Genomic DNA, 14,831 nt, shown 5'->3' on the forward strand with positions numbered 1-14,831 from the left:
AGGGAATTTCTTAAGGTTCAAGCGATTTTATTTTGAAATCTTTAGTCGCTAGAGTGTTAACAGAAAACAACCAAGTGTTGAGTAGTTTCGCATAAATTCTACTCGCGATTTCCAGAAAGCTCGCCGCCGGCTGCCCGTGTGCCCACTTACCCACTCTACGAAGGCTCACTGCAATTTTGTTAGTTAATTACGGCGCCTTAGAGCTTATGAACAGGTATACATTAGCGTATTAAGCAGCACCTACGCAAGTTGTTCCCAGTCCATGCAAAGTTTAATTGCGATGCGCCGTTTTACCTGCCTGTGGCAATGTGGCGATCGTTGGAAATCGCCCGCACACACAGAAGACGTGGTATACCAGCAGGACAAAGTGGACGAACCCTATGGGTATGAATGGCCTCAAACAGTTGACACCATCAAAGAAATCACTAAGAAGACGTAAGTTTTCATTAACAATGTACAGTAGCAGGTCCTATCCAAGCAACACCGTGTCTTTGAGCCAGAAATGACTTAAATTTGCAACTATGGGGATTACATTGAATCATGGCGTAGTCATGAAAAACATGAGGTGGCCAAAATTATTTCGAAATTCTAACAATATGGTGTGTGAACTGCACGGTGACGCAATTCGTACTTGTTACAATCTTGTTCTAATGATGAGAAAATAGGAATCCCCCCCCCCCTCCCCTGTCCAGCCTGACACTCACGAACGAGAGACAGAAAGGAAATATACACAGATATAGAAATATACACATCGCGGAACGCAGAGGAAGAACCAAGAGATGCAGAGTCTGCTTCCGTACGTGGCTCTTTTTCGTGCTAGTTGGTTATTTAGCGTCACATAGGTTTCTCTTTATCTCGTAGCTTATCATTTAATTTCTAATGATTCTGCAAGTGCAGTGCTATCCCCATCGCGAACTTTAAATTAGAGTTTCAGATTTAGCAAATTAGAGCGCTTTACTGGGCGCGTAATTAATGAATCGCCACAGATGGGAGGTGACATTCTTGGCGTTACTTTTTTTAGGTGCGGCCGGTTTGATTTAGTACTGATGTACTTATTATTCCTTTTGTAGCGTTTAATAGAATGCTGAAAAACACACCACTTGCCCTACTGAGGCTTTAGAATGCTCTTTATACCTTCGGTTTTTTTTAGTGACCCATTAATCAGTGGGCAGAGGCCTAGAGTGCACCCGAAAACTGGGAACTACCGAATTTTCCTGCCGTCTAATTGAGGTTGGAATTTGAATTGCTTGCCAGCACGGTGAAGGAACTAGCGGTTTCATTATTCTCATGCTGGATCCCCTCCCTGAAATTCAATTACCTGTGACCTGCTTCAATGGCATGGGAGCTCTGGTCGACGAAAGAGTGCTTCTTGCTACTTTCTGTGCTGGATGCGGTTCTTCCACCACTGATTGCGTCGTTTCCCCGTAATACGATTACGTGCGCGCTTGTATTCTGCTTTTTCTTCTTCGGAAATCATACTCTTTTACCTTTTTCATGCGCTGAGAGAGTAAGTACGCAATTGCTAAGTAATCGCAGAGGGGCTGTTTCTCATGGTTGTGTGTACCCGCACTGCTTTTACAGGATCGATATCCCACGCGTGCAAGTGTCAAGAGACTCAAGACGCACAGGACCAGCAATGATGCACGCGCTTTCGAGGAGAACGCCTTCCGCCTGCGCGAAACTGCTTCCCGACGCAGCGCGCATGCATTCATGAGCTGTGCCGGACGCAGCGCACGTTGCCGAGATAACAGAGACTTTAGCGAGTCCGCTATTCCGACAAACCGGGACGGTTTGGGCGGATTACCGGATGGTCGGGGGCGTAAACGTGAGCGGCCGGAGCAGTGCAGCCGCCTGGTGTTGTAGAGCTCAATCAGACAAACACAGAACTAAAATTGCAGTAACCTACTTTATTATGCTTCGCTGCTGGTGCAAATTTTGGCAGCGGCGTAATTGTGTTCACAATTACGCCGCTGTCGAAAACTTACACCACAGCTAAGAAGAATATAGCAATTGGGTCTGTGTTTAGGTGGTTGAGCTTAGCACCACCAGCTGGCGCCACCAATCTGGCAGCTCACGTTTACGCCCCCGACCATCCGTTAATCCGCCCAAACCGCCCCGGTTTGCCGAAATAGCGGAAACGCTGAAAGCCTCTAACATCAGGCAGCTTTAGTTCGGCGTCCGCAGCAGCTCTGCGTACGCCGCAAACCCGCGAAGGCATCTGTCCGCATGCGCAGTACGCAGGAGCATGCACGGTATGTTGCGTGCGCCCGCAGCTTTTCAAAAGCTGCGTAGCGTCCGCTGCGGGCTCAGCGGGCTTCGCGGGACGTTCTCGCGTGGTCTCGCGTATCCACGAGAGCGGATTTTTCGATATCGCTCTTGCCGAAGATATGACTCCGGCTTGTGGTTTGGCTTCGTGGCGGCTGATACTGGCTACACAGTTTCAGAAGGTGGCATATGGCGGCGCTGAATAGCACACTACTGGTTCCTGCGCGTGCAAGTCAGCAATCCCCTCCTCCACTTTTGCGTCCGGCCTACTGTTGCCGTCTCGTGCGCGCACGCTCTGCTACGCACGCGCAACCTCGCGCGCTGCGTACGTGGGTGGTTTCGCACGCCCAACTAAAGCGGCTAAGACTGCCTATTAACAGGCATCGATGTTATCATTACCGAGGAGGCTTCGCGCTGGTGGCGCAGCTTACGCAGAAGTCCTAGATTTTACATATTACTTGAGAAAAGCGTCCTTAAAGGACGCTTTGTAAATAATGGACTGGATTGGACGGACTCTTCAATATACCGAAACACTTGCTACTGAGAACGCAATATTTCTGGTGAGCGTTAGAGAATACAACGAGACGAGCAGCCAAGTTGTTACAAGACGCATTTATTTCGGCGTATGCTTTACGATATCAATTTTCATGTTTTAAGCTTATGTGCGATCGACTGTATATGTTCACTTTCACGTTGAGCTGAATAAGACAAGAAAACGTCAGCGCAAAATGGCTGAGAGAAACACTTCTTCTTATGCTTTCGCGGAGCACGTGGCTGTAGATGGACAAATAATGAACTTTCGTAGCAAGTTTCCAACGCAGTTGCAGGCGCAAACGTCAAGAATACAAAAACTCGACGGCAACGTGATAAAAGCGAGCGCACCGACTCCGCTCGGAAAAGGCAACGTGGCTTCATAGGTGCTGGACGCGGCGTACGACACCGCTGCTTTGCCTCGTCGTAAAGATGAAGGTAACGCATGTGAGGTACGAGAAAAAAGAAAGAATCTGATGATAAAGTAAATATAAAACGAACTTTGACCATGACTTCCGCGAAGTCATAGCTCTAGGCAGAAATTGAGTTCTCAGTCCAACAAGCTTTATTTTGTCTCGAAAAAAAAAAAAAAGAAATGGGGCAGAAAGAAGAAAACTCGGTACAGCCTCGTTGGCGTATTCACCTTAAACAAGCCGCACAGAGACAGAATTAGAAGCACTGCGCTATCCACTTGCGTGCTCCCGACTCGCGTCCTGGCACTTTCCACAGCCGGACCCTTTCGTTGCCGAACGTTCGACGTCTAACGACAATACACTGTTTCAACTTATTGGTTGTCTTGGAAACGTGCTGCCTTGGAAACGTGTTTGTCTCTCAAATGTAAGTGCAGTCTTACACTTTCCGAATATTGATTTGCTTGTAGATCATTTTGCGTTGCAAGTCGCGCGGCTATGTCACAATACATTTTCTCCAAGTTCAATATGACGGTGCCTCCAATGCGCGGCAGTGCATGTCTCAGAAGGAATAGCGAACTCTATACTTCTGGCAAATGTCTTGCAAAAGTTTTAAATGATTTGCCGGGGGCATGGTTGGTGTATACTTGACACAATGAATGGGTGCTAAAAACAAGCACAGCCGAAAGAAAAGGCCGCTTGTCCCATGCCCACCTCCTTTTATTTAGGCTGTGTTTGTTTTTATTGAGCATGAGGAAAAATTGGTTGAGAGGACACGAACAAGAAAACAAAAGTATGATATTTATTGGAGTGATTAAATGATTGCCGAGTGCTTTTTTTCCCTGCCCGGTAACCACCCTTGTAGCCAAACTTGACCCACAGCTTTATTCGTGCAGAACATTGGCATTACGCGCGATTACCTCAGTGTTTTGATTTCAATCCAGTTTATGAGCCGCATCAGTTGTAAACCATTCAATTCAACATATGAAGAATGTGATTTTGTCTGCTGTTTACTACGCTAAAGACGTGGCGATGTCTTGTAGAACATTATATAACGTGGCTGTCACCTCTAGAGCACCAACAGACACGGCCTTTCTTTAAATAACAAACGGAGATAAAATAATTCTGTCTTGAACGTCTTTAGCGGCATATCTAATTGTTATTTTTCTCATTACCATTTTGTGCGTGTGTGTGTTCCTGAGAAGGCTGATATTTGTTGTATGCTGTAGCACGTAGCCAATGTTAGGCGAGCCGCTATCCCCCCTCCCCCCCCCCCTCGCCTCCAAATACGTCGCATCGATACATTTCGCGCGAAGTTCGTGCCGAACAAATCATACGTACGCGACGAAGCGCTGCTCGTGGTGTTGCCCATCTCCACATGCGTCACTGAACCTTCGCGATTCCGGCATTTTCCACCAGTCATTATTTCCGCCCCCTCCTTCCAGGGAGCTGCGTCTCTTAATCGCTGCGGGAAGTGAGCCAGAAACCACGCTTTCTCCTTCTCCAACGGCTCTTTCCCGGCTGTTACCAGCAACAACGAAGTTCTTTCCTCTCTGTTTTTGATGCTGAGGTCACCAGAGAACCATTAAGCGAGCCTTAAAGAACGCCATGGTGACGTGAAAACATTATAGACGCCGAATCAAAGTAGCTGTCCGCGCCTGGTCGCCGCGATTCGAGGGAAACAAAGTGGCGCATGACAGGCGGCATGCTGTAAATGCTGGAAGCGGAGGCTCTGCTCTGGGATTTCCTGCCTACACCACGATGCCCGCTTCGGCGCACGTGAGGCTGACCCGCGAGTGATGCAACCCGTGTTAAACAGCACAAGTTAAAAAGTAGAGAAAGAAAACAATAAGATCCTAAGTTGAACTCGGCCACCCGTAACGATGACATATGAGAGGAAAATATAGAACGTGTGCCTACGTCTCTTCCGCTGCATTGGAGAATTAAGTGTGCCGGTTTAAGGATATAGGTATTCTGATCGAAGCTTTAACCCAACTGAGGGGCTCAATAACGGTGGCTCTAATTTGTTCTGCCTTTCTCAAGGACAGCGTCGTCCGGCTGCTGTTCGTACGGTCACTGACGGAGCTTTGCAGCCTTTAGCCCATCGGCATCCTGAAGCACATCATTATTATTATTATTATTATTATTATTATTATTATTATTATTATTATTATTATTATTATTATTATTATTATTATTATTATTATTATTATTATTGCGGCAGTTATATTACCTGTGTTGTGAACCAACTGATCGCATTTCACTGCTGCGTCTTCAGCTTTGTTTACTTCGAGCGCCGTTAGTGATTTAACAGCAATAAGGAAGGATCATCTTTAGTGCAATAATTCGTTCACGTCTGCTTAAGCTTGTCAACTTATGCTGTGCGGTTTAACTTTCTGCAAGTGCACCGTGGTTTATGACGCCCGTGTAAGGAAGGACTCCGGAATATTAATTTCGACCACCTGGGTTTCTTCACGATTGATCTAAATTAAGGCGCAGGAGCTTTCTTTTTTTGCACGTAGCCCCCATATAAACGCGATTGGCGCGGCCGGGAATCGAACCCATGACCTCGCAACGTTACATCCACTCGGCAACCTGCCACGCGTCTGTTCATGTTAGTGCAGCCTTACTTGGGTTTCTAACACGTCACGCGCCGAAGCATGAGGTCACAGTGTACTCACAAATGCGATCGCCGCAGTGTGCCTGGCTGCTGTGAAGCGATCAGCGGATGAAAACTTGTGCCTTGATGCTCGGAGAGAAGCGGGAAGAAGGAGGGCCTCTCTTTGTGGCGAACCATTTAATTTTACGCTATTGTATTCTTGTATCGAGGCGAATAAAAGAAAAGAGAAAAAAAAGGTGGTGCCGTGGTATTGGAGTCAATGAATATAAGTGAAAAGGAAAAAAAAAACATTCGTTGGGAAATTTGACCTCATAATCGCGACAGTGTGTTCTGAGACACCATACGCACTGCTCCCATACTGTCGCCACCCTTTTTGCAGCGGTCGCAATAAATGACCGGCGACAAGAGATCGAAGGCAACATTAGCTAACAAAGCACGCGTAGGATTGAACAACTAAACTGAGGCCGAAATATCCAGTGCCCTTGTTCATAATGTTAGTTTGCCATAGACCTGACCTCATCGCTGACACTATATATCTTCTTTCAGGATTGGCAGACGTCAATTTCTATCGGAAGAGCTCACTTGTAATACGCTGTCTGGTGCACGTTCAGAAATTAAATGGTGTGATTCATAATTTGCAATCATATATCAATCACTATTAAAGAAATGAAAAAAAAATGTGCAGATGCCACGCACTGTGTAAATCGATGTAAGCGAACATTTCTGTGTTGTTTTCTTTGATTAACGATAATTAGCGGTGATGTTGACGGCGAATGTTTTGTCCACCACAGTGGCGAATTGATGTTGAGCATTATCTTGCGTGTACCACTGCTGTTTGTCTGCGTATTACACAGAACACAAAGGGAGAGGTGTTTTTGCTTCAGGCGTTGTTGTGCGCCATATTTAATAACCTCTGAGAGCGCTGGGCATTGTTATTGCCTAGCATGGAACATGGCATCGTGGTAGAAGTATTAAAGATTAATTGAATTATGAGGCTGTACGTGCGAAACCCACTACCTGATAACGAGGCCCGCCGTAGTGGCGGACTGCGGATTAATTCTGACACCGTGGTGCTCTTTGCCGTGCGTTTTTGAACCAGCGTTTTTTTTTTATTTCGCCCCCGTCGAAATGCGGCTGCCGCCGCCGGGATCAAACCGGCGACCTCGAGGAATGCCATAGCCGCAAGGCTACCGCGGCGGGCACCCAAGGGCACCGTTTCCGTACTGTCGCCTAGACCCTGCGGTGCGCTCTAAATAATGCGGCTCTGCTTCTGCGCGCCCGACGTAAGTTGTCCGCTTGACATATTTGCATAGCACTTTTTTCAGAAATCGCAGAAACGTACCGCACGGTACCGTGAACTTAAATTTATCCAGTTTCGCCGCAACCGCTGTCGTGTCTCTAGTAGTAGCGTTTCCTTGCCATCTCACGACATCTTTTTACTGTCCGCCTCCCCCTATATGGTAGGTGCGAGAGTGGCCATTCACTCGTTTCGCGGCTGCTCGTCGGTTCTACCCATTCTCTGCCCCCTCTTCCATTGTATCTATAGCTTCCATCTGGACTTGCACGTTAGTAGAAAAGTAAGCGCTGCACTTTTCGCAGTGCTTTTGCGGGGTGTCACGGATAATTACACTTTTCGAGAGCCTAACGTGTAATGTGGCGACGCTTAGGAAGCTCCAGAGGGCATTGTGCACATTCGACGCGCTGCAAAGGTCCAAACGAGTTTCATTTCTCTTTTCCTCTCTGCCACGCTCTTTCCATGTATACACACGCTCTTAACCAGCCGCGACGCGGCGTGCAAGACAGCAACAGCACGAGTGGGATAGTCGAAGGAAGAGGCAAAGAAAGTTTCAGCTTTAAAAGTAGGAACAAATGTTCTCTACGAATCTTCACTGAAGCGCGCGACGCTGACACCACTGTATACCTGTAGTACTGGCCAGGCGTTTCACCTGTAGATAATCTTCCCCAGAAATTTGGTGTCGCCCTTTCAGACTGCAGGTGGTGAATTTTCCAGCGTGATCAGGAAAAGTGCCTTTGAAACAGAGGGTCTATATCAGCCTAACACGGAAAATCGACTGCTTCTATGCTTTCCTAGTAAAATCCCTTGCCACCGGTCACAGCGGTTCATTGTAAAACAGAGTGTCAACTGAGATACTCGCATGGTAGGCGAGCTTCAAGACAGACGAAGAAAAAGGAAACAGAAAACAATGAATATTGGTTTAGCACAAGCGGTACACGTCACATGTGGGGTGGGGTACAGGGAGGGGTGAGTAAGCAGAGAAATAAGGCTTCACGCGATTGTTGGAGCTTTATAACAAACAAAACTCGCAATGGGGATGCACGATATATGTAAATGACGAAAATTTGCTTTCGTATGTGCGCATTAGAGGCGGGAAATATCTCTACTGGGAATATATTGCCGGCAAGGGTGCGTAGAGCCAAGGATAGAGGAAATTCGAGATGCACGTGGAGAACAAAGAAAAATGGCAACTCGTGCGTGCATGGGTGTTTTTCTTATTGAATCTTCTGTTCTTGTGCAAGGAATGCATAAATTCCTCTCAACTTTCGTGCTCCAGCTGCTGCGCGAATCGTAGCGCGATCCAGTAAATAAGGTGGGGGCGGGGGCTCGAAGTTGGGAGGAGGCGGGGTGAGGGCGACGACATTTCAAAAGACACATTGTTGCCAGGTTTGGCCTGCAGCTAGGTCTCATGCAGTATTCAGCGCATTCAAGGTCGAGGACCTTCGCAGGACGTCCGGGCGGCTATACAAGAGCGATATATTCATGATAATACACAACAGTGCATTCGCTCCGTTCCGGAACCACTCGTCATTGCGCCAGCCCTGCACAAGTAGATGCAAAGTACGTAAACTACATAGCATCTGCGTACAAAAAAGCACATTACGGCAACGATTCTGTAGATCACGCCTGATGTTTATGTATCTGAGCACAGAGTGCGACAGTCCGACAAGCACAGAGTAGCGACAGTCCCAGAAAATGAAGGAAAGCCGACAGGAGAACGAATGTCTTTTAGAGCGCAGCTCTTTGGCGTCCGTTCCTGGGTTTCGCGTTGTCGTCGGCGTCGTCGTCGGCCTCGTAACCAGCTCCGCCCCCCTTTCATCCCCCCAGCGCTAGCAGCGACCGACTGATACCGCTGGATGCCGCTGACGCCGCTAGAGAGTCAAGATAACGTGACTGCATAGAACACCGTCGCCGCCATGCAGAAAGAGGAGGAAAGGGTCCCCCCCCCCCCCTGTTCTTGTGTGGCGGATAGCTGGGGTTGACTCACTATCGCCGTCAGCGGCATCAGTCAGTCGCTGCTATCTCTTCCCTCCTCCCTTTATCGTGTTGTCCGTTTGCTGCGCGCGCTTCTGCCCCCATCGTTTGCCGCTGGGTGTACACGCCGCCCCCCTCCGCTTCCGCTTACTGCTGGTTGCTCTCGACGGCGGCGATGAGCCTCCGCTTCGGCGGCGCGAACTGCAGGGTCTTCTCGGCGGCGGCGATGAGCTTCTGCTTCAGCCTCGCTTACTGCTGGTTGCTCTCGACGGCGGCGATGAGCCTCCGCTTCGGCGGCGCGAACGGCAGGGTCTTCTCGGCGGCGGCGCTTAGCCTCTGCTTCCCCCACGGCTGTGACAACCTCGCGAGGCACTTGTATAGATCTCGTCTTTGAGAATCAAGCATTGGTGTACCAAGTCGAACATATACCAGTCTATTTCTCCGACCACAAAGCTTCCTTCATGACTGTCAAGAACTGTTAGTGGAGTCTTTGTTAAAGGAATACGTGTGAAAAATAAAAAAAAAATTATGTGATAGCGCATACATGTGTTGCTCGATTTCTTTGCCTCAATCTACCCAAAAGGTGAAACAGCTTATTTGCTGCGCTCACATTTCGCATTAGGAAGTAACGTAATCGTCGGTAATTTTTTTATGTTATTATTACTCAGATGGCGCAGCAAAGATCTGGACGTGTGCAAGTTCTGTAGAGCTATGGTATTAATGAGGGGATACACTATACCAGGACGTCAGAACTGTCATGTCATCGAGGGTCGATTTCAGATTGCATCAGTGCAGTCGGCGAGCGTGAGAATAAATTATTCAGATCCTAGACTCATTTTGTTGCAGAATATAGCGAATCGCGCACCCGAGCGCCGGCGAATCAACAACATGTCGTGTGGGTTTCTGTGTGTGCGTGTTTGTGCTCGAATGACGAAGCTCAGCCAACTCGAACCTAAAATATGCTTGTGTTTTCGACACACGAATTGGTCCACTCGGCACACACGAATGGTGGCACATGTCTTGGGGCCCTATAGCGTAAAACTATTCCAGTATGTTTTTTTTTCCTATCTCCTGACGTCAAATTTGCGTAACGGCCGACGCAAGCATCGGGCGGTGTCCCACAGTGTTCTTTGAACGTGCGCAGACCAATCAAACGCTCTCCTCTTATATAGGAGGTCACTTTTGCTTGCTTTAAAAACGACTAGCGTTGCCTACAGTGAGCGGCTTGTCTTATGTAAATGGCTTACAAGAGGCGAGGAGCCCGTCCAAGGGGAGAGGGATTCAATGGGGCCGAGCCAGTGCACTGAAAATCGATAACCGCATGAAGAGGGTGGTGTCGGCGTCTGCGATTGGTCTGCTTTCCCTTACTTAGCTTGAGGTGGCTGATTGAAAATTCCGGCGGCATGCAACGAAAGGTTAAGAATACCGCTAAAATGGATCCTCAGCAAAGAAGAGTCGGCAGAGCGGGGTCATAAACGTGCCGAAAGTGCTCGATAACGTTATATGGCCACGCAAAAAGTTTTATTGTACGCAAATAAACCAATGCTCTCCGGCAGGTGCAAGTAGCCAGTGCCCGAGCGATCGGCGGCCGCCATCTTTTATTCCTTTCGGAACGGGGCAGCCTGCGGCTATTCAGAAAAAAAAACTCAGTTTTGTTCTGTATATTAATACTTCTTTAACGCGTGGACGTCACTTTGACGAGGTGAGTTTTCGCTGTTTTGTGACGTCGCGTGACAGGCAAGTGAAGTGGGTGCAGCGCGAAAACTTCTGACCAATAGCCGAGGGCTAATGGCGAAAAGGCGTCGAACTGGAAATAAATATTTTTCTTTCGTTCGGTCCGATCATGCATAATCAGTGTGTACACGTCATGTCAGATAGAGAGCTATCGCGGTTTTCGTGACGTCGCGTGACAAACAGGCAAAGTGGGGGTAGTTCAACAAAGTTTTTACCAATCACGGAGGACTGATTGCAGAATTTGAATCGAAAAGGTGGAATAGCGTTACGTTATAGCGACCTTGGTCGCTGAAAGTGACACAAGTGCTTCCTCTCCCATGCATTGTCTGCCGCTCGGCGAAACGTAAATATTTCTGAGTGATAGACAACAAGTCATGGTTAAGGCTGTAATCTACCAAAGCTGTATGCATGAAGAAAAGGGTGCTTAAAGGGCATTGATAGTGATTTAACAAGGCTGCCGCTGGTCTGGTAAAAAGTGCATCAACAGAAAATAACTGGTGCCGAATCCACAAAGCTTCTCGTTCGTAAGAGCTGCTTGCCGCTGATATTCGCAAGTATCATATTGCCAACACCACGACTGGCTGTCAATTGCTGTTGCGAACAGATCTAGCATAAGATATTGTTTGTGAATAGGGACATTGGGGTGCTCTAACGTAACACTATTCATGACTTTTCTGTTACATTTCTGCAATCAGGTTTCCACGGTTGGTTAACCCTTTTTCTGGCCGCCCCCACTTCGCAAGGCTTTCACGCGACGTTCGGTAAACTGCGGAAAATCCACATCTGATATGACTTGTACACACTGATTATGTATCATTGGACCAAACAAAGGAAAACTAATTAGTTCAGATTCTATGCGTGTTTGGCCATCAGCCCTGCGCTATCGGTCAAAAGTTTTCGGGCGGCGCTCGCTTCGCTTCGTTTGTCTTTCACGCGACGTCACAAAACAGAGAAAGCTCGCACGTCAAAGATACGCGTACGCATTAAAGATGCATTAAAGTCCTGAACAAAACTCCATTTTTTTTTCGGAATAGCCAGAGACTGCCTTGTTAAGAAATGAATAGAAGATAGCTGCCCGCCCATTCCTCTGGCAGTGGCTGCGCGGAGCATGGATTTATTTGCCTATAATACAAAAAAAAAAATTGCACGGCAGCATAACGTTGTCTAGCCCTTTCTAAATGTACACAACATCACTTTGCCAACTTTTATTCACTGAGGATCTCGTTTAGCGGCATTTTTTTACCCTTCCGTTGCATGCCGGTACGATTTTCTGCCAGCAACCGAAAGTTGAGCGATGAGAAACGGGCAAACCGCCGGCGCCGGCACTATCCTCCTCATCTGGTGTCTATTTGCATTGCACTAGCCCGGCCCCATCGAAATTCTCTGCTCTCCTGTGTACTCCTCGCCTCTTGTCAGCCAATTAGGTAAGAAAAGTCTGTCAAAGTAGGCAGTACTATTCGCATTGAAAGCAAACAAAAGTGACTTCGTATATAAAGGGGAGCGTTTCATTGGCCTATTCAAACAACGCTGCGGGTCACTGCCCGATGCTTGCGCCGGTGCTCGCGTCAGCGCTTACGCAAAAGATCGGAATAGTTTTAAGTTAGAGGGGCCCCTGTTCTCGAACATGTTTATCCTATTTGTTTTTTCTTTGCTTTCAGTACAGTGATATGAGGACTACAACATTTGTTTAGGGGCAAGAGATATACTTTTGGGTAATAAGAATCATTACATACTAATGAAATTCATTTGACTGTCATCCAAATGGGGCATCTTACGTGATGTAAATTTATTTTAACTGGAATTTAACCTTGTGAAAGAAACAAGAATGCGGCACTGAATGCTGAAATCTCTTTAGTCATCATTTTAAATCTGTGAAAGATTTTCCTGCAGTCTGTTTAGGATGGATGGATGGATGGATGGATGGATGGATGGACGGACGGACGGACGATGGATGGATGGATGGATGGATGGATGGATGGAAGGATGGGATGGGATCCGCCACCGTGGTTAAGGCCAATATACGCTCGAGCCGCACGCCGCACCCCCCACCTGCCGCACGCGTGTGGTCGTGCAAAAAATTGCACATGTCAAACACTTGTGCACAAATTTCGGTTTACACTATGTCAGCACATGCAGTGTAAACCGAAATGTGTGCACCAGTATGCGACACATGTAGTTTTTAGCACGACTGCACCTGTGCGGGCAAGCGGGCGGTGGGGCGTGAGGCTGGAGCCCAAATCGGCCTTTAGCGGCTGTGGCGTGGCACCTCTAAGCACAAGGTCGCTGGTTCGATTCCCAGGCGCGGCGGCCGCATTTTGAATGGGCAGAAATGCAAAAACGCTCGTGCGATTAGATTTAGGTGCATGTTAACCTGGCTCAAAATTAATCCGGAGTTCTCCCTCCACGGCGTGCCTCATACTGATATTGTGGTTCTGCACGCAATTTCTCAGAAACTGATTTTACCTTGTGTATAGTGTGTTTCAACTGTCTTCACACTGGGCCTTAAGCAAATGTATATCTTTCTCGTGTATTTGTGATACAGTTTACCTGTGCTGACCAACACCTGCAAAACTAATATCCGTACACTCGAAAGCGTCCAGGCCCAGGCATTTCGAATGTGTCTTGGATTGCCGCGATGCTCGAAAACAGCTGAAACAATTGCGATTGCACATGACTTCCCAGCCAAGAACCGTCATGGAAGCGCTCAGAGCACACGCAAGACAGTTTGCAGATGATTAACCACGTGCCTCCTTATGTCAGACAGTGCTGCCCTATCGTGCATACCTTCCATCAGGTTATACAGCTCCAACGATGGTTCCATTTCCCCCATGGTGCTTGGCTCAAGCAAAAGTTCTACTAATGGTACCACAAATACGAACAAAAAACACAATTCTCTCGTCTCCAGCTCTCAAGCAGCTTTCACCACTCTTGCTGTACGAGACATACAACGACCATCATCATATATAAACTGACGCTTCAACCACGGTGAATGGGTCTGCAGGATCGGTGATCTTTCTGGCAAAAGTGCCCACCGTAAAAATTTGACTATCTCGCCAGACTACATCGAATGCCGCGGAGCTCGCTGCTATTCGTTGCGCACTTCGCGTAATTTCTGATGAACTGCCTAAGAAATGGAGCGTGTTCAGTGATTCCAAGGTGCTCTTCATTGTTTGGTTTTTGCCTTACGCCGCAGACCCCACGAACGTCTAGTTCTAGAAATCAGACTGCTGCTTCACCGCCTCGTCAAACAAGGACACAACATCACGTTACAGCGGATTCCAAGCCACTGTGGCATAATGGGCAATGAACATGCCAATGCAGCAGCACGATCTGCACATGAGGAGGACTTGCAAGATTCCATACCATTCTCAAGAACTGACGCAGCAGTGAAAATTCGTGTGCTTGCAAATGAAGCCATAAGGTCTTTATGGAACACACCAAGCTTGAAGCACACACCTCTACATCGACTGGACCCGTCCCTTCGACTTCGATCCCTCTGGATTCTCTCGAGTCGAGACAACAGTACTTTGCCGACTGTGGCTTGGTGTCTCTTTCACAAGATCTTTTGCCTTCCGAGTCGGTATGGACGAGAGCGCCGCTTGCTGTCACTGCGGCGGCGAGGAGACTATAGAACACGTACTTTGCCACTGTCCTCGATACAGCGCGCACCGGCTGTGGCTAGCAGCCGTGTTGGCGCGCCTTCACGACAGGCCACTTTCAGAATAGACAGTATTGGAATGCCGACATGAACTATTGTCCCACCGAAAGTCGGTCAAGGCTTTGTTAACCTTTTTACGTGGCAGCGGCCTACTAGAAAGATCCCGTCCTTTTTTTCACGCCTTTCTTCTTGTCCCCGCTCTTCTTTCCATCTTTACTTCCCCTTTCCCTTCCCCTATTGCAGGGTAGCAAACCGGAGGCTTTAACTCTGGTTAACCTCCCTGCCTTTCTCTTATCTGCATCTCTCTCTCTCTCTCTCTCTCTATATATATATATATATATA

The 14,831-nt window shown here is 47.8% G+C and overlaps 1 protein-coding gene across 1 annotated transcript in view; it reads left to right on the forward strand.

Annotated features, from left to right (window-relative positions):
* LOC142587679 (synaptogenesis protein syg-2-like) overlaps positions 1-14,831 on the forward strand; it is a 1,186,854-nt gene that overhangs the window by 15,589 nt on the left and 1,156,434 nt on the right. The window lies entirely within an intron of this gene.

Source organism: Dermacentor variabilis, chromosome 1 (assembly GCF_050947875.1).
Source record: "Dermacentor variabilis isolate Ectoservices chromosome 1, ASM5094787v1, whole genome shotgun sequence".
Taxonomy (NCBI): Eukaryota; Metazoa; Arthropoda; class Arachnida; order Ixodida; family Ixodidae; genus Dermacentor; species Dermacentor variabilis.